At 40.9% G+C, this 23,615-nt stretch overlaps 1 protein-coding gene across 2 annotated transcripts in view; it reads left to right on the top strand.

Moving 5' to 3' along the window:
• Window positions 1–3,464: 3,464 nt before the first annotated feature.
• The window catches only part of plxna3 (plexin A3), a 144,127-nt gene continuing 123,976 nt past the window's right edge, over window positions 3,465–23,615 (top strand). For both annotated transcript variants that reach the window (XR_010928774.1, XM_067593451.1), the window contains exon 1: window positions 3,465–4,164. The gene's annotated coding sequence lies outside the window, so the exon portion shown is untranslated. The remainder of the gene's footprint in view (window positions 4,165–23,615) is intronic.

The following is a 23,615-nucleotide window of genomic DNA, read 5'->3' as shown; positions in this document are numbered from 1 at the left end:
GCGCTCGGTGTTCCCAGTAAGCTAACGTTAGCTTGGGTCCGAGGTAGCGGGGCGTGTTTCCAGAGTGTGAAAGGCAACACCCCAAACTCATTATCTGGAGCTCCAAACGGAAAAGATGGTGCCGACCAGAAGCTGCAACTCTGGTCTTCAAACTGGGTCGGTGCTAGATTGGATCAGCCGGAGGGACGATTGATGAAACTCTTGCAAGACTTATATATGTTTCTTCATTGTGTGCGTAACCCTAAACGCAGTCACAAGAGTTCGTCCCTCCAGCTGATCTAACCTCACATTTACCTGCAAACTGACATCACACCTCGCTACGTCCATCTTTATGTACAGCGTATGTGAACCAGAACAGTAAAGTTGCAGCCGGACAGATAAACAATGAGCTGAAACTCACTATAAAGCTCCGTGAAGCCGAGAGGAGCTGCAGAGTCACTGATAATTCTCTGTAGGTTCATCACTACGAGCCACGACCAACACATTACACACTGACACATCAGACTGTGGTAGAATATTGATTATAGACACTTATATGCAGTAGTAGCCTAATTTTAACCCAAACCACAATGTTAAACCTGACCAAACCTTAATCTTAGCACTGTCACATAATAAAACATATTTATTTTCCGACAGTGATGTGTAACAGGTTTGGAAGACAAACAAACAATATTACATCAGAAAACACTTGTATAACATATTTTATTCTTTAATTTGTAGGATTTGTTGGGGATGAATCACTTCTATCTGCTGCTGCTGTTACAGACTGAATACATTTTACACAAACTGATATCATTATTTTCTGCTACGCCAAAATGTGTTTTTAAGTGAAGCTACTTATCGTATAAACCAAGCGGAAACCTCCGGGGCCGGAAAATGAAGCAACACGTTAGTGCCAAAAAACCTTTGTTCCTTGAACGACCACTTGAGGCTCCAAAAGTGAGTCAATCTCCATAGACCTCCATGTTAAAATGCCCAACTTTACAGCAGAAATAAACATGTTTACAGTCTGGTACAAACAACAGTTTAGGTCTCTGTAGCTAATTTCCTCTTTCATGTCAACTGTACGGGGGGTGAATTTTTATACAAATTTTATTAAGTTGTAAAATTATGCATAATTAAGGACGTTGCTGCTTTAAGTGACAGGTCACTAGCCGCTAGGTGGCTCGTTTCAGCAACCAGGCTTCATTTGGCTGCCTCAGCTCCACCTCTTTGCCTATTCTGGATTAACCGTGAGTTAGGCGGAGTCAAACACTGCCAAGATGGCGCCCACTTTGAACCATGCATGTATAAAGAGAACTGGATACAGGAAGAGCACCAGGCTTTGAGACAAATTTGACATAGCGGCCAAACCGTGTAATTACATCATGTGATGCACACTGGCCCAAAAAGACTTTTTCCCATAGACTTACACTGTGAAAGAGACATCTGTAAATCAGCAGATAAATTTTTCTGAGCGTCACAACCACCGCGAAATGACTTGTCTCACTATCAGAATTAAATCCGTTCGGTCCGATCACATTTCAAAATCCTAGAAGAGCCGCATGATTGAATTGTTTTACCCCCATTCAAGTTAGCCGGAGGGCTAAACCGGAAGTAGCCGACTCGGCCAGCGAAAGTCACTAGTGCGCTCGCTCTATGGGCCGCACAATGTGGAAGATCCAGGTACTTTCATACCAGGAAGTTGATTTTTTTATTGCTTCATGCGCCACTGAGCAACTTTCATAAGAACGAACGGGGCCCCGCCTCCGACGCCGTATCCAGTTCTCTTTATACATCCATGCTTTGAGCTCCAAACCCGCTCTCCAGACACCAACGAGTGACATCACAGTGGCTACGTCCATATTGTTTTACAGTCTATGGTTTATACTGGACCACTGACCTGTGATCAGCTCTACAGGTCCTGATACTGGTCTCTTACCTGTCCTCACTGGTTTGTTGTGTTGCTGAGTGAACTGCAGCCTACAGCAGCTCGTGTGTCTGTCTGACTCATCACGCTGTCAGGATGTGACTAATCTGTAATCACACACATGTGTACTTAACTGGTGCTTTTATAACTTGGTGTAACCACAGTCCTGGTGCTCTTCTGCTTGTGAACATGCATTAATTCTTCACCTAAAATGTGGTAACACTTTTAATAATACAGCCTCTGGTTTATTGTGCAGTTTCACTGTATGAATCAGGTTCTAATAAAATACTTACTGGTTCCCACTGCTACCGAATAAGAACAGTGGAGGAAACAAAACTATGAGGAAGAGGGAGGAGTGGGAATGGGGTAGTGGTGGCCTAAAGGTTAGAGAAGTGAGCTTATGACCGGAAGGTCGCCAGTTCAATCCCACAGACAGCAGAATAAATCTGTTTGGGGGAAAGTGAAGAAGCAGCTTGACTTTCCCTCATTAGGCCCTTAACCCCGACTGCTCCAGTGGAGCCGCTCAGTGGCAGCAGGTCAGACTGTGGTTATACTGGTATGCTTGTACACAGCAGAGAAACTCCCCTGAATAAATAAATAAAGAATGGAGAAATGGGAATTTTTTGTAAATACTGGATACATACAGACTGTAGCAGTGGAAGAAGTATTCAGATACTCTGTTGCAGTAAAAGTAGCAGCACTACAATGTACAAATACTCCATAAACGTCCTGCATTTAAAGTTTAGCAGAGAATCATTAGCTGTGACTGACATATTAAATATGTTTAATAAAGTACATTAATAATACTGAAGCATCAGTGTGTGAACAGCAAACATAAAGAGGAAACGAAATCTAAGAAGAAAAAATCTAGTTGCTCTGACTGAAAGTGACGATGCTGTTTGTGCAAAACTGTCAGATGACTGGACGAGCCTTCAAATTAAAGTACCGTTTATTAAAAAAAACACAAGATTAATAGATAAATAAAAAAACAAGATACACAAAGAGATAAATAAAAAACAAGAGAAATAGACACATAAAAACCAACACAAGATAAGTAAACAGTTACTAACATGTTTGCAGATTTAAACTATGTAAAATATATAAATATATAAACACCAGAATGACATTTAACAGTTTGAAGTCCAGCAGATTAAATTTATGGGCAAGTGGTGTTTAATGAACAGGTGGTATAATTTATACACAGCGTATAAGATGATTAATATTAGATAGATAATAGATGATTAATATTAAATAGATAATAGATGATTAATATTAGATAGATAATAGATGATTAATATTAGCAGGACGCTGCAGTTGTCACATCGAGGCTGCAAATAAACAACAGTTTCACTCTGTAAACAGTTTTTCTGTCTCATTCTCTATTTTTGTTTCCTTCCTCTTCCATCTCTTCTTCTGCACTTCCACCTTTCCATCACTCTGTTTCCATTTCCCCTTTATTCCTCCATCTGTATCCCTTCATCCCCCCTTTATTTCCACACACATCTCCATACATATATCTGAATCTATATATCTATTTATACATATATAGTCTGCCCCACGCACACATCTCCACTGCTCAATTTCTCTCTCTCTCTCTCTCTCTGGCTGTAGTTTAACGTCTCTCTCCCGGTCTCTCTCTCCACATCTGGTTTTGGGAGGAGAAAAACAGCAGATTAAAGATCTGGACTGAACCAAGAGATCATTTATGGAGGGGTGGCAGTTTTTAATGTCATCTAAAAGCACGCCGTTTCTATTGTTTTATAATTATTTCTCTCTTTAAATGATTAAAACACGTCTCAGTCACTGTCTTCACGTTCAATAGAAACAGATAATCGACGTTTAATCGCTTTATTCTCCTCTATTAATTGAGCCGACCCCCCTCCCACCCGGGTGTAAGGTGGTACGGTCCAGATTGGGACTGGCTCCGGCAGAGCAGGGGCAGACCGAGCCGAGCCAAGCCGAGGCAGGCTGTGTGTGCACGGGGGAGACACGCCGCTCCGCTCCGCGCTTTGAGCTCTCTCTGCTCCGGATTATTATCTCACTTTTTTTTTTTTTTTTTTGGTAAAAACGCATGAACATTTTTACCTGTCCGGACTCCTCCTCCTCTTCCTCCCGCTGCCACCTGACCGCAGCTCACTCAGGTTTTATGAAAGAAGGAGAAGAAGAAGAAGAAGAAGAGCAGCAGCAGCAGCAGCAGCGCGTGGGACTGTGGATTTTAAATAACTGATTGGACTTTTCTGCGCGTTTCCGTCCAGGTAGGTCCGGAGCTTCTCTGGAGGTTGATGGTGGAGAGACGGTGGCGGCTTCTCCGGGTCCGGGTGGCAGATCTGGGGGTAGCGGTAGCGGTAGCGGGGTGGAGGTGGTGGTGGTGGTGAAGAAGAAGAAGAAGAAGGGGGGGGTGTATGTGTGTGTGGATGTTTGGGGGGGAAAACGCCTCGCCTCCCCGCCGCATCACCGCTCATCTGCTGCGTGTTTTTTTACGCGTGGAAACGTCCTCTTGTCCCGGTGTTTTCCCACGCAGTGAGTGGGGGGTGAAAGAGTGGGACTGGGAGAGGGGGGGAAGGAGGAAGAGGGAGGAAGAGGAGGGGGGTTGATACCCCAGGTAGGGCTGCTTTCACCCTCGGGGTATTCCGGAGGCAGGCTCGGCCTCGGTGCGCACGGAGCGTTTTGCGTTTTCGTCCATTTTAAACGACTCGATTCGGTGCGTAAAAGAGGCGTTTTGTGGCTGCAAATGTGTGTTTTTCAGTGTGTGTGTGTGTGTGTGGAGGGGAGAGTGGTGGTGGTGGTGGGGGAGGAGGTGGAGGAGGGAGAGGAGAGGAGAGGGGGGAGGAGGAGGAGGAGGAGGAGGAGGGGGTCTGGGAGGTAGCAAGGCTCCAGACGCCGATCCATTAACGAAGAACAAAGGGGGGGGGGAGGAAGCAGAAAAGCGTTTAAAATCGCAGCCGAAATGCCGAAAACCGCGTCCGAGCGTCGCTGCGCTGTGAGCGGACTCACCGCCGGCTGCTGCCCGCCGAACACGCCGAACATTCAGCGTGTGTTTGTCCTGAATCCGCCTTCATCCGTCCGTCCATGTGCTGGTCAGGAGCCTCCATCCTCTCAGAACCGATACTCTGATCGATCCGCGTTTCTGCTCCCGAGTCGAACTCCGCAGAGCTTCCGGATCGAACCGTTTGATTCTAAAAAAAAAACCACACACACATGATCGTGATAATCTTATTGTGATCAGCAGGCTGAAGGTTATCAATCAGAACAGCCGATCAGTTGTGTAACACGAGTGTTTTTTTTCTGCTTCAAACTGACGTGATGGATCAAAGAAAAATCAGCTGATAATCGATTTTAGCTGATATGATCGTGAATTAATTCATAAATCAATCAGCGATGTGATTAATGGAACAATAAAAGATAAAAATAGATTTTCTGCAGAACTCTCGTGCAGCCTGATATGAGCTGAAGGTAATCGATAACAAAGTGAGTCAGGAATGTGATCAGTAGCACAATGAAAATAAATATATTTATATATATTTATACAAACAGCATCATTCACCTCATGAGAGATCAATAACATAATCAATAATTGATGTGATCAGCTGTATGATAATGAATGTGAGAATGTAAATGAAGCCAGCGGCGGGTCTCTCTGGTTTCTGCCCACGTGCGTCCTCACAGACAGGTGTTTAGCTGATCAATAACCGGATCGATCGGTCGGATCAGGTTCAGGTGAATAATAAAGAAAACAAAATGGAGATCTGCGTGTTTACAAGCTGCAGAAGAAGAAGACGAGGCTCAGTGTTGAGACGCCTTCAGCTGATCGATAATCACATTGATTAGTGTATTGATTACTTCTGCTGTAAAGGAGAAAAGTTCAGCAGATTAGAGCAGAAATAACTGATTGATTAACTGATTAATAATCAGCAGATCTTCTGATCATTGATTCCTCATTTTAAGTCACTTTTGAAGCAAAAAAAGCAAAAATTTTAGGATTTTAAAAATTTTCAGTGTTTTTGTGACATTAAATTAAAACTTCAGAATGAAGAAACATCTGGAGAATCAGCTCTGCTTTTAAAAACTGAAACAACATTTTTTTCTTACTATTTCTGATATTTTATGAACCAAAAAATTTGCAAATAATGAAAATAATCGTTAGTTTTTGATCAAATTTAACTTAATGGCAGTAAAATAAGAAGTTAGAGCTCATAAAACAGATTATAATGAATAAAATGACACATTAAGAATAATAAAAACACATCAGACTGAAACATTAAAGTCAGATCAATAAAATAAATAAACAACTTCACAATAAATCTGACAATCAGATTCATTCTAGGAGCCGTCAGCTGCTTCTCCACCTTATTAATCCTGAAACTGATCAGTTTGAATAAAAAGAGATGAAGTCACATGACCTCTGTGGTCACATGACCAGCGCGGTCAGAGTCTGGGATGAAGGTCTGAGCATCCTGATCCTCCAGCAGCAGCAGCTTCGGAGTCACGAGTTCGAGGGAAAACGAAAGTGAAACACGTCTGATCGTCGTCGTCGACGTTCAGCAGAAGAAGAAATATTCTGTCTTTACGTCCTGCGTTCAAACATTAAACATCTCGTACCGTCGGCATTAAAAAGTCAAATATTTCCCTCTGAAATGTTTTAAAGTTGACGTATAAACTAACATCAGATGGAAATTCTCACATTTAAATAAATATATTCTCATGTTTTCAGGATCATCAGACGAGTCAAGATGGCCGACTGATCAGCGGCGTCGAGCCTCGTAATGTTAATCAGTTACTAATTATTTAAAGTAAGGATTTAGAGAGCTTCAGATCCTGCAGAGCGACACGTCATCTTCACTATTCAACAACATGAGTCAGTGTGGTTGAACTGGTGATCCAGCTGACCACCAGTTACTGCAGACACACAGAACCAGTTTCCATCAGAGTAAAACTCTAAACAAGTCGTCTGAACATCTTCACCGATTATTCAGCAACATCTTTCACATTGATCAATGAACGGATCATTAAAGGAGATAATAGCTGGTTGCTCGTCTGATGGAAGATGTTCAGGTCTTCAGACGAGTCCAGGACCTGGACCTGAGGATCTGACTGAGTTCAGTTTGTCTGGTTAAACCGTTATTCTCTCCATCAGTTCATCTGTTCATTATTCTGTTTGTTTGCTCCATAAAATGTCAGAAAACGGTGAAAAATGTTTCCTGAAGACGACGTCAAAAATATTCAGTTTATTAAAGAAACCAGAAAATATTCACAAATATTCACATTTAACCGACTGGAATCAGAGAATTTTGAATTTCTTTCTTTAAAAGAAAAGACTCAAAACGATTAATCGATTATCAGAATAGTCGACGGTTAATCGATTGATCGTCGTCGATCGTCTCAAACTGAACGTGACTTTATCTAAAAGTTTAAGATGTAAAGTAACAGAGCGTGGAGGTCAGAGGTCAGCGGTGGTGAGGATCAGGTGAGAGCTGCGAGGTCGGAGTCGAACAGGAAACCGATGATGAAAGCAAAGAGGTCAAAGGTCGCAGCTGTCTGTGACTCCACCTGGATCACAATCGCTGCTTTCATGTAGATAAAAAAAATGAGTTTTGCTGCTTTTCAGATTTTGCTGATTCAATTTTAGGACTTAAAGAAACACAAAGTGTGTGAATATAATATAATATAATATAATATAATATAATATAATATAATATAATATAATATAATATAATATAACGTGTGTGTGTGACGGTGACCTTCATGCTCACACTGGTCAGATTATTTTCATTATTCAGTGAATCTGCTGGTTATATTCCGGATCAATCGATGAGTTGTTTGACCTGTGAAACGTCAGATAAGAGTCTGAGACGCTGCCGTCAGACCTGCAGAAGTCTTGTTTTGTCTCAGCAGCTTCGGTTCATCTCAGCAGCTTCAGTTCATCTCAGCAGCTTCGGTTCATCTCAGCAGCTGGAAACTCAGCAACGAAGGTTTTTGGCAGTTTTTACTCAAAAGTGTCAAGAAGAAGAAAAACAGAGATTAAAAACTATGAAGCCACAGATGTCTGGAACACGAAGAGACGAGATGAATTAATTAATTTAATTCAACGTTAATGTATTGATGCATCAGTGATGACATCACAGACAGACAGCTGGGCCTCCTGGTTTAATGTAACTGGAGCTGCAACTGGTTTCCACACTGAGCTTCACTTTCCTGCAGATTGAACATACATCACTTTTTCCATACGATACATCTGTGTGTGTGTGTGTGTGTGTGTGTGTGTGTGTGTGTGTGTGTCTGTGTGTGTCTGTGTGTCTGTGTGTGTCTGTGTGTGTGTGTGTGTGTGTCTGTGTGTGTCTGTGTGTGTGTGTCTGTGTGTGTGTGTGTGTGTGTGTGTGTGTGTGTCTGTGTGTGTTAGTGAAGCCATAGATCTGTAGGTAATGGGATTTCCTCCTCTGCTCTCCAGAACGTCCCAGTTATCCTGCTATTGGAAATCCATCACTGCTGCTTATTATGGAATATCGATCATGTATATATACATATATATGTGTGTGTGTGTGTGTGTGAGACATTATAATTCAGTCGAAATCAGGTCAAGGTTACCTGTGTGTGTGTGTGTGTCAGACCGTAATGATAAAGTCACCGTCATTGTTTGTGACATTATTGTTTATTAGTGTACAATTAGACTCCAAGATAAACACACACACACACACACACACACACACGCGCGCGCGCTGAGTCAGTAAATAGAGTCGGCGCTGAAGGAATCGCTGAGTCAGCGAAGGAGAGGCAGACTGATATTTTCTGCAGAGTTTTAATAAAAACAAGAGAAAAAGATGAAAATCCTGGCAGCTGAGAGGCTGCAGACTGAGAGTGAAATAAAACGACTGAAACTATTGATCAGTGATTGTTATGATTCCTTCAGATGTTAAAAACTAAAAGATCTTCAGTTGAATGTCACGTATGAAGGAAGAAAAGCATCAAACCGTCACATGTGAGGAGCTGAAACCAGCAAATGTTTCATGTTTTTACTTAAAACAGCTGCAGATGAACTTCCTGCTGATCAACTTATTGATTATTAGACGTCTGATGAGGTCATCAGTCGGTTTACTGTCACACAAGACAAAAAGAAAACCTTCACATGTAAGAAACTTACAGATCAGCTGATTGATTGATCACTGGATGACTCTGATAATGAGGAAATGTGATGATTGTGAAGTTATTTCAGGGTTTATATGATAATATTAAGATGTTTATGTGTTTTCTATCTGATCATTAAATCTGTAGCTGTTAGTGAAATAAAGGACAATAGTCAGAATGAGCTTTACATTCAACTGTGTTTGTATTAATCTGAACACATTACGTGTTAATTGAATTCCAGTTCTTCATTTATTGTAACTCTACACTCGACTGGAAACCGTTTCTCACTCAGACTGCTGCGAATTAACCAACAGACTGAAAGAAACATGAACTTCGTGTGAAATATTTGGAACATTTGAGTGTTTTTTTTGTTTTTTTTTTTTACACACAACTACAGTTCAGCACAGATGGTTCATTTCTACACAAGCACAGACGGATCAAACACACACATACACACACACACACCGAGTTTCTTATCTGAGGTGACGGCCTTATTGTCTGAGTCACACACACACTAACACGCACACACACACTAACACACACACTAACACACACACACACACAGGATGAACTGAGGAGCCGGCAGGAAACAATCAGCTGACACTGTTCACTTCCTCCCTCGATGCCTCCTGACCCCCAGCAGCTGGACCTGTGTGTGTGTGTGTGTGTGTGTGTGTGTTTGGTCCTTAGAGAGGCCAGGGTCAAATACATACATGTGTTTATATGTGTGTATGTGTGTGTGTGTGTGTGTGTGTGTGTGTGTGTTTGTCCTTCACTGTGAGCTGTAACACGTATGAAGGTGAACATTAATTAAGAAACTCTGAGCTTAACGAGATAAAAACATTTGAAGATAAATAAATAAATAAACTGCATCATTTTTTTTTTTGTTGCTTTTAACTGAACAACAGAATCACTTTATAACCACTGAATAAAACCATCATATCTTTACCTGCTGATACTGGAACGCTGGTTGTTGTCCAGTAAACATTGAAAGATTCAACATCAGCGTCTCCCGTAGCAACAGTTCATAAGATATGAACGATTTTGTGCTAAATTGTAAATTTCTCAAAGAACTTGAGAGAAAAAAGTCCAGAGGTTGTGATCTGTAGCTTCAACTAGCTAGCGTGTTCCTGCACATGCTCAGTAGCGTCTGTCTGCCTCACACAGAACTGCTCTCCTGAGACTCAAAACACGATCGAGAAAAAGAAGTGAAATCCTGCTACTATAGTTTGTTTACGTAGCCTCCGGAGCCAGAGGAAGCTTCCTGAAGCTGACCAATCAGAACAGAGTGGGCTCATCAGGAGGCGGGGCTTAAAGAGACAGGAGCTAAAACGGCCTGTTTCAGACAGAGGCTGAACTGAGGGGCTGCATAAAGGACCAGTAGAAGATAAATAAGGAGTTTTTATTCCAGTAGAACCCCAAAATATAAATATAGAGACTGGAAATGTGCAGAATATGTTTCCTTTAACTTGTGTTTCTTCTGTATATGTGTGTGTGTGTGTGTGTGTGTGTGTGTGTGTGTGTGAGTCCAGGGTCAAATGCATGTATGTGTGTGTGAGTATCTGTACATGTGTGTGAATAATTGCATGTTAGCGTGTGTGTGTGTGTGTGTGTGTGTGTGTGGCATCACTCTGCAGCTGTTGATCCTGAAATGCTTTATGAACCAACAGGGACTTTCTGTGCGTGTGTGTGTGTGTGTGTGTGTGTGTGTTTGTGTGTGTGTGTTTGTGTGTGTGTGTGTGTGTGTGCGTGTGTGTGTGTGTGTGTGTGTGTATGTGTTTGTGTGTGTGTGCGTGCGTGCGTGTGTGTGTGTGTGTGTGTGTGGAGGGTGGAGTTCAACATTCAGCTTTTTTTTTTACGTCTCAGCCTTTTTAAAAAGACCAAACAGCTTTTCTTTTCTTTTCTTTCACACGTTTTCGCTCATTAACTATAAATCACACAAACTGTTTCACCGCTGCGACTATTTTTTTTCCAGAATTTACCGTCAGGTTTGGAGATTGATTTCCTCTCTGGAACGTATAAACACATGTTCACAACGTCTCCAAACGCCACGCTGTGCTTTAGGAAAATGCTCCACAGGAATGTAAAGTAAGGTGATTTGTAGTAAATGAGTTAAAACGTGCAAAAACAACAAAACATTTCATCACTTTTTTTTTCTTATCGTGGGTTTTGACTTTTCGAACCTTCTAACTTCAACACAAACATCACTTTTTTAAACTCTCGGCGTCTCTGTTTGCTTTTTGAAACCATTAAAGCTGAACTGAAGTGTGTCTCAGTCTGAGCTTTAACGCTGTTCTGTGATGTTATCCGGCTAAATATTTAGCTTTTAATAATCATAACAAGCTGAGATTAGCCCAACAGAACCGCAGTTGTTTCAGGCACATCGAAGGCTGAACAGACTCACTGACCTTGATGATTTTAAAAAGTTCAGATTAGTTTGTGTTTCCTTCTGAACAAAGAATGAGTCTGTGGAGCTTAAATGTCTCTGAGAAGCTTGTTTTTGTTTCCCTTTTAGTCCTAAATAACACTTAAAGGTCACATGATGATCCAGATTCAGTCTGTCTGTCTCCTGATTGGTCCGTCGGTTTTTAGATATGATTGACAGCCGTCATACAGACGCAAGAAAACCTCATAACTGTCCTCAGTGGCCTTTAAAGAACCACGTTTCCCAGAAGCCCGAGACCAGTAGGGCTGCAGATAACAATAACTTTCATTATCAATTCATCTGTTGATTACTTTCTCGATTGATTGATTAGTTGTTTGGTCCATTAGGATGTCAGAGAGTGATGAAACATGTCGATCAGTGTTTCCCAAAATGACAAGATGACGTCATCAAATGTTTTGTTTTATCCACAACTCAAAGATATTCAGTTTACTGTCATAGAGACTAAAGAAAACAGAAAATATTCACATTAAAGAAGCTGGAACCAGAGAATCTGGACATTTAAAACATTTAGTTGATCACTAATTGATTACTAGAGTGATGGTTGCAGCTGGAAACATCTTGTTTCCACTAAAGGAGAACCAATCCAACCTTGTTGCCCCGTTAGATGAATCAGTGCCAGATGCTTTATCAGCCTGTTGTAAAGCTGAGACTTTTGTCTTTTCAGCAGTCCTCGCCGTTTTACGACATGTGTTACGACGTAGCTAAAAGGTGTTTCTGGTAATCAGTTAAAAACGAGGTTGAACTCGTCTGCTTCAGGCAACGTTTTGATCTTTGTTGTGGCTCAAACACTGACGTCCGTAGAAAGGTTTTGTTTCGTCTTGAAGCGGAGCCTCTGCAGATGAATTCCATACCTGATATCTCTTGATCCACTAAAGTTTGGTAGATGAATGAATCCCAGTTTCTGTCGTCTTCACCGCCATCTTGACTGTTCTCACCTGAGAGACCTGAACCCTGCTGAATCAACTCTGCTAGTTTTGTTCGTGGTTTAAATGTATTTAATGAAAGTATAGACTTTTGTTATGTTATCTCCTGTCTTTTTATAAGACGACCCTCCTCTTGTGCAACAACCTGTTTTTGTAAAAAGTCTCTCTGACTCCGTCCTCATCATCCTCCTCTCTGACAGCAGTGGTTCAGTCCTCGCTGTGTTTCTGCAGTTAAGACGTCGTTTTCATTCCTCATCAATTTATTTGCTCTGCAGCAGAAAAACACAACGACAGACCGTTTAAATTAAAGATCTGATGTTGTGAACAAGTGATCATCTCATCCTGAAATACAAATTCCTGAATAACATATCGTCTTATATTCAGGCCAATACGATAGTTAAGATTCAAAAGTAGAAATAAATATATATGTATATATATATATATATATATATATATATATATATATATATAAGGATTAAGACTAGAAATAATACAAAAGTCCTGCGTACAGTAATATGAATATAAACTATAAAAACTGCAGCTTCAGTCGTGTTAAAATGTGTCTTTTTGAAGCGTTGGTTATGTTTTGATGTGTTTCTGCTCTGAGACGGTTTCTGTGTGAAAAAGATGAAAGATTCAATATGTAGAATAATATAAAATAAAGAAGATTCAGGTTTTAAAGAGTAATAATATCAGATTTATGCTCATATTTTAGCCTTAAACCTGATTTTCTAACTTGCAGAAACTTTTATATTGAGATCATTAATTCTCTTTTATTCATCCGTCAGATGCTTTTGTTAAGAGTGACGTACAGGTGAGGTCAGAGGTCACAGAGATGAAGCCGTCTGAGACAGATGAAGAGGAGAAACTATTTTAAACCTTTAGTGTCTGGACTGAGGCGACTAAAAGCATTCTCCTTCACGAGGACACTTAAATACTCAAACTTCTTACTCTGGAACCTGCATTAGTTGCTAAGTTACGACTCGTTAATTGAGGGCGTTTTTTTTTAAGTCAGAAAATTGACGAGTGAAGCTTCTGAACCCTCGAGAGGCTGCAGAGAAACACAGACGGCGTACTGATGCATCTTCCTCTGAATTTCACTTCCTGGACAAAACATGAAAAACAGCACAGTAGACGTCTTCTGTTGTCTTTCTACCGTCAGTTCATTTCCTGACTGATGTGTTTCAGTGCGTCGTTCGTCCTCTTCAAGTGTCTCTTTCAGGTTCTTTGTAGAGAATTATGAAGATGAACTTTTCTCGACTTCCTGAGCAACTTCTGAGTCTTTGAATCAAGGTCATCAGGAAGTTTAATCCACAACAAACACAACAAACGTCCTGTCACGTCTCCAGTTTTCAGAGTTTATACCAGGAGTGTGCCCGAATACAAATACGATATTCAGCAAAGCACAAATAGTGGGATTTTTACGAATATTTGTTTCATACAAATATTCACTATCTCAGTGTCTCTCCTCTGCTCCGCTGTGACGTCTATCAGCAGGTCTTAACGAGGGGAGTCACATCCATCTGCTACATGACGCACATTTCCTTATTTGGACATCAGTCCCGGAGTTGGGGATGTGTTCCCAACGGACTCTCCATCACCTGTTGATCCCTTCTTCTCCTTTCCACAAAGTTAGGTTGTAAAACAAACAGGCAATAAATTAAAACATGTTACACGCTGTGCTGTCTGTGTGTTATGGGTGTATAAATAGGTAGAGGTCTGCCTGCAATGAGGTGATGAGTAAAGTTTTAGCTCAGTAGTCAGTGCAGTCGTCTGTGATCTGGGAGACTCCAGTTAGAGACCCGGTGTGGGGACATCCTTCATAAGGTAGTTTATTCATGAACACTTATTGTAACACTTTAATTTTCTAAAATTAAAAGCGTAATAAAAACAAAAACAGGATTTTTAAGCCTCTTTCCACTTTTGTACAAATACAAATAATTTTTCTGCCTCAACAGATACAAACACAAACACCGGGATCTCTGCACATCTCTAGTTTATATGTTGGTGTGTTGAAGAACATCTGACGTTTAATTTGTTGTTTGTCTTCGAGGTTAATTCTGTAACAACACAGCTGTTGGTGTTTCCAGTGAGTCAGCGCATCATTCGTTAAACACCCGGAGTCGACTCGCACTCAGTCAGTTCGAATCGCCGCCTTTTTTGCCACAGTAATTATACACAAACTAACAAACTAACAAACTAACAAACTACCACAGGGTGACGTTATGACAGACTGTAAACTTTTACTGATTTTTGTCTCTAAATGAGATAAATACATGACTGTGATGGAAACAAGAGTTTAACTTTAAACAGCAGGCTTCACACTGACACAGAGCAGCTGACCGACAGTCAGAGTTCTGGACGTCTGAGCCGGTTTCGTCTCAGTTGGGAGATAAAATCCTGCAGTGCGTGAAGTTTAAAGGACCATAACGATGTTTTTGCATGTTTCAGCTCATTTATCACACACTGTGTGCTTTATGTTGCTGCTGACCGTTTTTCAAAGTAAAACCCAGCAGGTTTTCAGATCAATGCTGAATCACACAGAGATGCTTTTGTTGATGATTTTTAGCCACGCCCACACAGGTAGTGATGTCACACCTTACCTTGAACAGCTGATTAATACGGTATCAGCTTTTAAAGGTATTAAAAAGTTCAACATTTCATTTAGATCATTATTTTTTTAATGAAAAGCTTCTGACTGGTCTGTTGAGAGATTGTGTTGTTATCAGTTATATCTGAGCAGCTTGTTTTGATTTCATTTCAGTCTTTTGATGAAAATGTTTATTAGTTTTTGTCAAGACATTTTAGTTTCCATCCGTCCTGTATTTTCTTCTTCTTCTAAGCATTTTGAGGCTACAGGGAGGTTCGTCTGTTTGTTCATATCTTAACACCGTCCCCACATGTCAGCGGGATATAAGGTACGGTGACGATAGCTCAGACGTTTTGTCATCAGTTTGAGCAGCTCTGAGATCTGATTTCCAACATGGCTGCTGTTATAAACTGCAGTGAGCTTGTTTGAATCTGATCGGAGGATATTTGACATGTTGTGGTTAAACTGTCGTCGCTGAGATAGAAAACTGAACTTCACATCAGATCGTCTGTGGCTCCGTGTTTTTACTTTCTGTTGGTGGAATTATTCAAACTAAAGCTGCTTTTCTCTTTTGTCAACATCGTTTTGTTTGAATAAACTTTATTAGAATTGTCACTGGACAAACTGACCGTTGTGGACGCTCAGTGGATCCGTACAGTGTGAGCATATAAGCTGCTGATTGAAATGTGCAAGATTCATTAAAACTCAGTGTCACAGTTAGTGCTGCAACTAACGATTATTATAATATTATTATTATTAGTAGTATTTTCACTGTCACTTGATTTCTAGATTAATCAGTTGGTTATTCTGTAAAGTATCTGATGTTGCAGTAAAATCTCAGCTGGTAGAAACTGCAGCAGTATGAAAGTGTTTGTGGTTGTGGTCAGACTCTGGCAGCTCTTGGTTCTGGTCTCTGTTTAATACAGAAAAAAAGTCTGCAGTGACTCAACATGTTTATGAACATTTAAGCCACAGCAGCATCTTTCACTAACCTGAACCAAACCCGAACACACATACAGGACTCAGGATGTGAACCCGGGTCTCTGCTGTCAGAGTCCAGACCTCCTCCCTCCCACAGCAGAGACACAAAGAAATGTAGCTTCATTAGTTCCACAAAACCTGAACATCATCCAGGCAGAGATTATGTTTGCTAAGGAGATAATTAGGAAAACAGTTTAGTCGTGTGTAAATTTAATTTCTAGGAGACAGAGTTGCTTTTAAAGGAGTCATGCTAGCAGTTTCCCTCTGCTTCCAGTCTTTGTGCTAAGCTAAGAACAAGAGACTCTCAGGGTTTTTCCATTAGCTTGGTTTGGTCCGCTTTAGCCGCTCTGCGCCAACTCTTGAGGCGCCACTACAGCTTCACAGTAGGGGATAACCGTGGTGAGTTGGCAGCGCCGACCGCGACCAACCCGTGACGACCCCCCCCTCCTCCCCCTCAAACAAGCGGTGCGCTGGGAGACTAAACTCACGTCTGTGCTGGAGAGAGAAGCTGTTTTTAAAAGTCTCTGAGTGTTTCTGTAGCTTCCAACTGAATCTCTGTGGTCTGAAGTTCAGTTTCTCTCCTGTGTTTCTGTTTGTACTTTCAGATATCTGCTTTATTTTACTGTTTCCTGATCGGAGTCGGTGTTAAGTTACCGCTGATGAAAACTATTTCCTGCTTTTGCTGCTTCATAATAAAAGCTTTTTAAATGACAAAACAGCAGACAGTTAGAAATAATGCAGGAAGGAATATTACAAGCAGAAACAGCCACAGTGATGATGATGATGTTGGATGAAGAGCTGTAGACGACCAGCACATCTCCAACAACTTACTACTACTTATTTAACCGTGTCGTGTTGTGGAAAAACCCTCTTCATGCCAGCTCGACTCGCGTGTCGCCGGCGTGGCTCGGCGCAACAACACTTAACACAACGGAATTACGCCATTTCAGCACGTGTCACTGTGTGTTGTATCTCTGTGGTTTCGCCGTCCTGATGTTGGACAGCGTGTCTCTGTTTTTACTCTCTCCCCAAATTACCAATTTACCCTCTTCCCCTTAATTCAGTAGCTCCCGGCTAACGCTCAGTCACAAACCACTGGAATGCTTTATAGAGCTGAAGAAACGAACATTTAACTGACACAAAACCAGGCGGAAAGAAAAAGAAACAAGCCAAAACAGTAAAATCAGAGTCTGGTTTGTCCATTTAAGCATAAAACCTCCCAGAATGGAAGCTGATTGGTCCGCGTCACGTCTCGCTCCGTTTCTGTCTGCTTGTCTTCATCTCTGATGGATGAAATCCTTCTAATGTATCCAATCAACATTTACTTTGTGAGCTCTTTATGACCTCTGGAGAAGATAAATTTAGCCTTCAGTGCAGCTAAACGCAGCATGACTCGGCTGTCAGTCACGGGAATAAACTTTGTTTGGATTTTCTCAGCCACCCGTCAGTACAGCATTGATATAGAGGGGTCAAAGGTCACCAGAACCGTCTGATGAATGAGTGCCTGTCAGTGCGTTTATGTTTACAGCCTTCGGTTTGTTTTCGATCTGGCAGCGTGAACCCGGAGTAGACTGACGGACACTAGATAGCAGGTGATGGAAATGTGGTTTTTATTCAAGTTATTTTTCAGAATTAATATCTAGAACAGGAACTGTGCTTTCTTCCACTGAAAAACTGCAGATGTTAACATGAAATGTCTTCAGATGTCTTAGAGATCCACTTAATACACAGATTTATCCCAGAAATGTCCTTTAAAAGCATAGTTTTCACTTTCAGCTTGTTTTTTTTAAGTAACCAATCAGAGCCGCTACAGCAACCTGCTAACTGTGGCGACTAGCAGGCGGCTGAATGATGACAGCGAGGTGATGTCATAGTGATGCGTCACTCAGAAGTGGTCCGGGGTCAGGTTGTGATCCAGATTAAACTGTTGGACTGAAAGCAGCTGAAGTGTCTGTCGATCAGTAAATATCACATCCTTCACTGTTTGTTTTTTTTTCGTTTAACTGGACTCCAGTTTGTCCCACAGAGCCAACATGGCCGCCACCGCCGCCGCCGCTGCTGTAACCGCTCGGGGTCAGATGTGTTTAGATGTTCAACGTCATGGTTTCCATCAGCTGATCCATTAAAATAAAGCAACCTGTGATTAACAGTGATTCCCTCTAATGAAACGGTTTGATAAACTGATGATGGGTGTGTGTGTGTGTGTGTGTGTGTGTGTGTGTGTGTGTGTGTGTGTTTGTGGCCTCAGACCTTGTGGTAATGACAGAGGTCTAATAGATGGACTGTTTTTCATACACACACACACACACACACACACACACACTGGGCTAATGGAACAGTTATTACTCTGGTTATGGCCGTCGTGCCGGCGGCTAACATCAGAACAACCTCCTGATAGTCAACGACCAATGACATCACTCCGCGCTGGCGTGCACAGAGACACACACACACACACACACACACACACACAGGGGCGTCTCCCTCTGGAGGTAATTAATTTATTCTAATTTTCTGTCTTTATTGTAATTCTTTCATACAGTATTTTAATAGAAATGAAACCAGGAACGTCACGTATTCGCGTCCGTATCTGCAGCTGAGCTCAGTCAGTCATCGCCGGGCTGCAATTTGAGGAACCTTTTTTTTTTTGACCCCATATTTGGTCACATTTCGGCGAGTCGTCTCCACTAAAAGTTTGCTGAATCAGCGATAAAACCACGACTGTACAGACAAATATCACTAGAATACTGTGATACTGAAGAAAAGTTAAAAACATGGAGCAGAGAGTCTCTTTATTCTGTGATTACTGAGCAGATTTATGAGCTTTTTCTTTGTGATGCACGTTAGAAATATGTGTCTCATGTCTTTGTGAGTTATGACTAGAGCTGCAACGATTAAATCAACAAATTTCAGTCATTTTTTTCAAGGCAAAAACAGCAAATATTTGACCTTCTATGTTCTCAGATGTAAGAATCTGCTGCGTCTTCCAGACTTTAAATGACAATAAACTGAAAATCTTTGAGTTGTGGATGAAACAAGACGTTTGAGGACGTCAGCAGGGCTTCTGGGAAACACTGATCAACATTTTTTTACCATCTGACATTTCATTGATCAAAAAACTTGATTGATTAATCAAGAAAATAATCGTCAGTTGGACAAAACAAGACATTTGAAGACGTGGCCTCTGAGTGTTTTTGACAGTTTTCAGACGTATTAAAGACCAAACAGTTAATTGAGAAAGTAAATCGTTAGTTCTGACTCTGAGAAGTTTTGCAAATTTTGTCTCAAGTTGCAGCATTCAGGCGCTAAACGTTTTAAAATATCTTTTATTGAAACTACAACAACTAACTTCCTGTTGGTCTCAGATCACCTGAGACAGAAACCACACAGTTCAGATTTATAACAAACAAACAACAAACAAACAAACAGTTCAGTCACAAGAATATCAGAGCTATCATCTGATGAATATTTTGTCTTTCAGTCCTTCTTCTCTGTCAGATGAAGTGAACAGCATCACTGACTCGGTTTGGTGAAGCGAAGCCGTCCTGCGTCTCCAGAGAGAGAGAGAGACTCGCTCTTCTTCACCTCCTGAAGCTGAGTTTTACAGACGGACAGTGAAGTGACACAGGGCAGCATGTTAACATCACAGTCAGAGAGAGTTTACGCTGGTTTGCTTGCAGAGTTTTTCCTGGAACAGAATCAGGTTTAGTTGGTACCTCATAGTTTTAAAACCATTAGTGGGAGCTTGTGTGGAGTCTTTTACCTCGTTTTGTTCAGAAGAAGAAGAACTTCCCAGTCAGCTGGAATAAAAACTACTTGTGTTTTGCCGAATAGGAAAACTTCACAAAGTTCACATCGTGTTTCTATGAACTTGCATTTACATGTTGATGTCAGCTGTGGTTGTTCTGCAGCAGGCTGGACTTCATTGTTTTTATTTTTGTGGTTTTGTCCCGTTATTAGAAACATTTCAATATTTATCCTCATTATTTATTTACATAACAAAAGTCAGTGCCTCCACTCTTAAACATGAAGATATTTGAAGACATCTTTGCACTGTATTTTAAAAGTTTAAGACTTTTTAAGGCTCCGTGGTGACGCTGGTTCTGACGCCTCTGTGCAGGAAGAACTCTGGTCTGTAATTATAGAGGCTGAACGAGAGGAAGACGCTGTAAAATTAAAGTGCACGTATGAAAATACACAATGGTTTACAGTTCACAGTGTTTTATGTAATTACAGGAAGTGACTCAACAGTCAGACTAAATTAGATCCGAATGATCAGAACAGTTTAACTGTCACATTTCAGAGACTTTTAAAGGCAAAATCTGTCTTTTTTTACCTGAAAGTTCACTTAACAAACACCTGAAACAGCTCTGCTTTTATATTTACAGAAAGGTGATAATTCTACTTCCTGTTTATTAATGAGGTGGTAGTGGGTGCATTATAATGAAAAGTGTTCCTAATATTTTGTCCAATCCATTGAAATACATGAAGGGAAGCAGGAAGTATCTGTAGACATGATTAAATAGTAAAACAGTATTTGAACGTGATTTAGATGTTAAACCACAGTTATTGTTAAAGCAGGTGTAGAGTTCAGTTTATTTGTTCTTATGGATGTAGAGAAGCTGATAATATAATTATTAGTACAGATTAATACATATGAATGTTGTGTAATTATGGAAATATAATAATTAACATTGAAGACAAAGTATTTAGTGGATATTTGGAACGTTGGCAGAGCGACGAACCGTCACGTCTATCAGAATAATCTCACATCTGTCCTCCTCCGTCTCTTTATCAGACGTCCCGAAACACTCAGCACCAAACCCTGCAGTGTGTGTGTGTGTGTGTGTGTGTGTGTGTGTGTGTGTGTGTGTGTGTGTGTGTGTGTGTGTGTGTGTGCGTGTGTGTGTGTGTGACCAGGAAACTGCGGCACAATGTGTCTTTGTTGTGTGTTTATTGGAGCCTGTGATTCAGACAGAGCCTCAGTCACAGAGATGGAGGGGTGATGGAGGGGTGATGGGGGGGTGATGGGGGGGTGATGGGGGGGTGATGGAGGGGTGATGGGGGGGTGATGGGGGGGTGAGGTGGGGTCAGAGGGGGGGGTCGGGTGGGTCGGGGGGGGACGGATGCAGATGGAGATGATGGTGATGGGAGGAGTCGGTCGATGACACAGCAGATCGTTTGTATGTAAAGACAGTTAAAGGAAGTTTTACACAAAATATCAAGATTTTGAAAATACTTGAAAAACTATAAAAACGATCAGATTAAAGAAGATCAATGAAACCAAACAGTAAAATGATGATGTGATGTTAAAGGACTGAAATCTGGACATTCAGACCAGTTTACTACGTCAATGAAATACTTAAAGACAAACCAAACTTGGAAATGTACATTTCTGCCAGGAAAAGGAAAGAAATAATAATAATAATATAATTATTGACTCACTTATTATCTAATAATTCTGACTTAAAAAGTTAAAAAAAAAAAAAAATTACTTACAATTTAAGACTTCTGAGGGACAGAACATCCTGTAATATTGACTTAAAATGTAAAATAAAATACATTAAAGGAAAAAATATATAAAAATAGAGATACTGGTGGTTACTGCTATCAAATAACATTAAAATAAACATTTCACTTTGTAAAAATGTTGGACTTATTTAATAATTTTGACTCAAAGTGCAAAATTTTGACTTAAAATGTAAAAAAAAAAAAAACCAAAATATTTAAATTAATAAAATAATTTTCATTCAAATTTGTTTGGTATTTCGTCATTTTCACTTAATATTTCAGAATTTTGTCTTAAGAAGTTTGAACATTTTTGACTCTATTATATAATTTTGACTTAATATCTGATAAAGGTTTGTTTAAACAGTTTCAAATTATTTTCATCTTGTATTGTTGTTTAGATGAATGATGACAATCTGTCATTAATGACTTCTATGTTTTTCTTTTCCCAGCAGATAAATATAAAGATAAAATAAAGATTCTGTAAGATGTAGAAACTGTTGATCATGAAAACAGACGATATGAATGTGAGCTCGTGTTTGTGTTGAAGTTTGTTTTGCTGACGTCGGAGCGGCTGAAGGTCACTTCTGTCCAACAGAGAGAGAAACGTTTCCCTGACGCAGCAGATTCAGCTGCTGCTTTATTAACGAGACTGTCAGCAAACCATTTCACACAAGCTGGAAAATATGGAGCATAAAATATCAGATTAATAAAGTTACAGTTAATGTTTCTATTTGTTTCTGATCATCAGTGTTTTAAATTAAAGAATAAACTTCCTGTCTTTGATAACTAACTTTACATTTACATACAGGACACATACAGACTGCTCCTCCTGGTCAGCCTGATGAGGCTTCACCAGCTGCAGGAAGTAGAGGTGCTGCAGGCTCCGGGTGGCTGCGGCCTCCGGGTGGCTTCAGCCCTCGGGTGGCTGCAGCCTCCGGGTGGCTGCGGCCTCCGGGTGGCTTCAGCCCTCGGGTGGCTGCGGCCTCCGGGTGGCTTCAGCCCTCGGGTGGCTGCGGCCTCTGGGTGGCTGCAGCCTCCGGGTGGCTGCAGCTAGAGGCCCATTTGTGTTGTTGCAATAATTTTTCCTGTCGTGTGTGAGCTGGTCTGACAAAAATAGACCCTGCGTGTAAAGATGGTGGAGGGGACCCGGTTGACACATGCTGGTTAGAAACGTCTCAGCCTGACGACTAAACACTGTAGTTATGAAGTCGACAGGACAGAAACTCTCCAGAGGAAAACAGAGTTAAACTTTTATCCTCTGAAATATTTTTAGACAGCTCTGATGATTCATCAGGAGGCCGACTGCTCTACCTGGACTGTGTGTTTGTGACCTTTTGGATGTGTAAAAGAAACACAGAACATTAATTAACATTCATTAACATCAGATCCTGACTGATCCTGTCGGCGTGTCGGGAGATTTAAATAATCAATGACGTTTCGCCGCTGTGTCTCGTGCGTAAATGCGCACAGCGTCTCTTCTCAACGGGGAGACGAACTCATCGTTTCTGCTGCAGTGGGATCACTGCAAGTATTTAATTAACTCAACGTTGTTCTGGGAGGGTGTTTAATAGTCAGCACCCCCAACTGAAATCATGTTCTCGCAGCTACGGCTTCACCCGCTGATTTATGAACCACATTCACAGCTAAATCTGTGTTTCTCTGCACAGTGAAGAATGGAAACCCTCGTAGCTTCTCATCACACTGGTTCGGATGGTTCATAGAGGATGCAGGGATGTTACATGTTGACACCTTCTCTGCTGTTAATGTTTAGTTGCCACTTTGTGCAATAAAATCGTTAATTAACAGTCGTGAGCTGCAGAGCTGATGAGCAGCTGGTCTTGTTGGTGCATATCTATTGTATTTTAGGCTGGACAGGCTATAAAAGAAGCTTTTTGTTTGTACTGTTGTTTACAGTCTTTATAGTCTGACGGTTGACAGAAAGTGTTTTGCTGTCGTTGCCTTCGTGATGCAGAACGTTGAAACCGGTCGCTTGTTTTTCAGTTTGTCTGTTTGTTCTTTTTTCATCTTCTAACTTTCCATAAGTCTGTTTTTCTGGGAGAATATGACCCACCCAAGATATAATTTCTGCCTACGCCACCGATCAGTAGGGGTTGTTGAACAAATCCATTTACATAAGAG

This window comes from Thunnus thynnus, chromosome 6 (genome assembly GCF_963924715.1).
Source record: "Thunnus thynnus chromosome 6, fThuThy2.1, whole genome shotgun sequence".
Lineage (NCBI taxonomy): Eukaryota > Metazoa > Chordata > Actinopteri > Scombriformes > Scombridae > Thunnus > Thunnus thynnus.
This window is presented reverse-complemented; position numbering and strand designations above follow the sequence as displayed.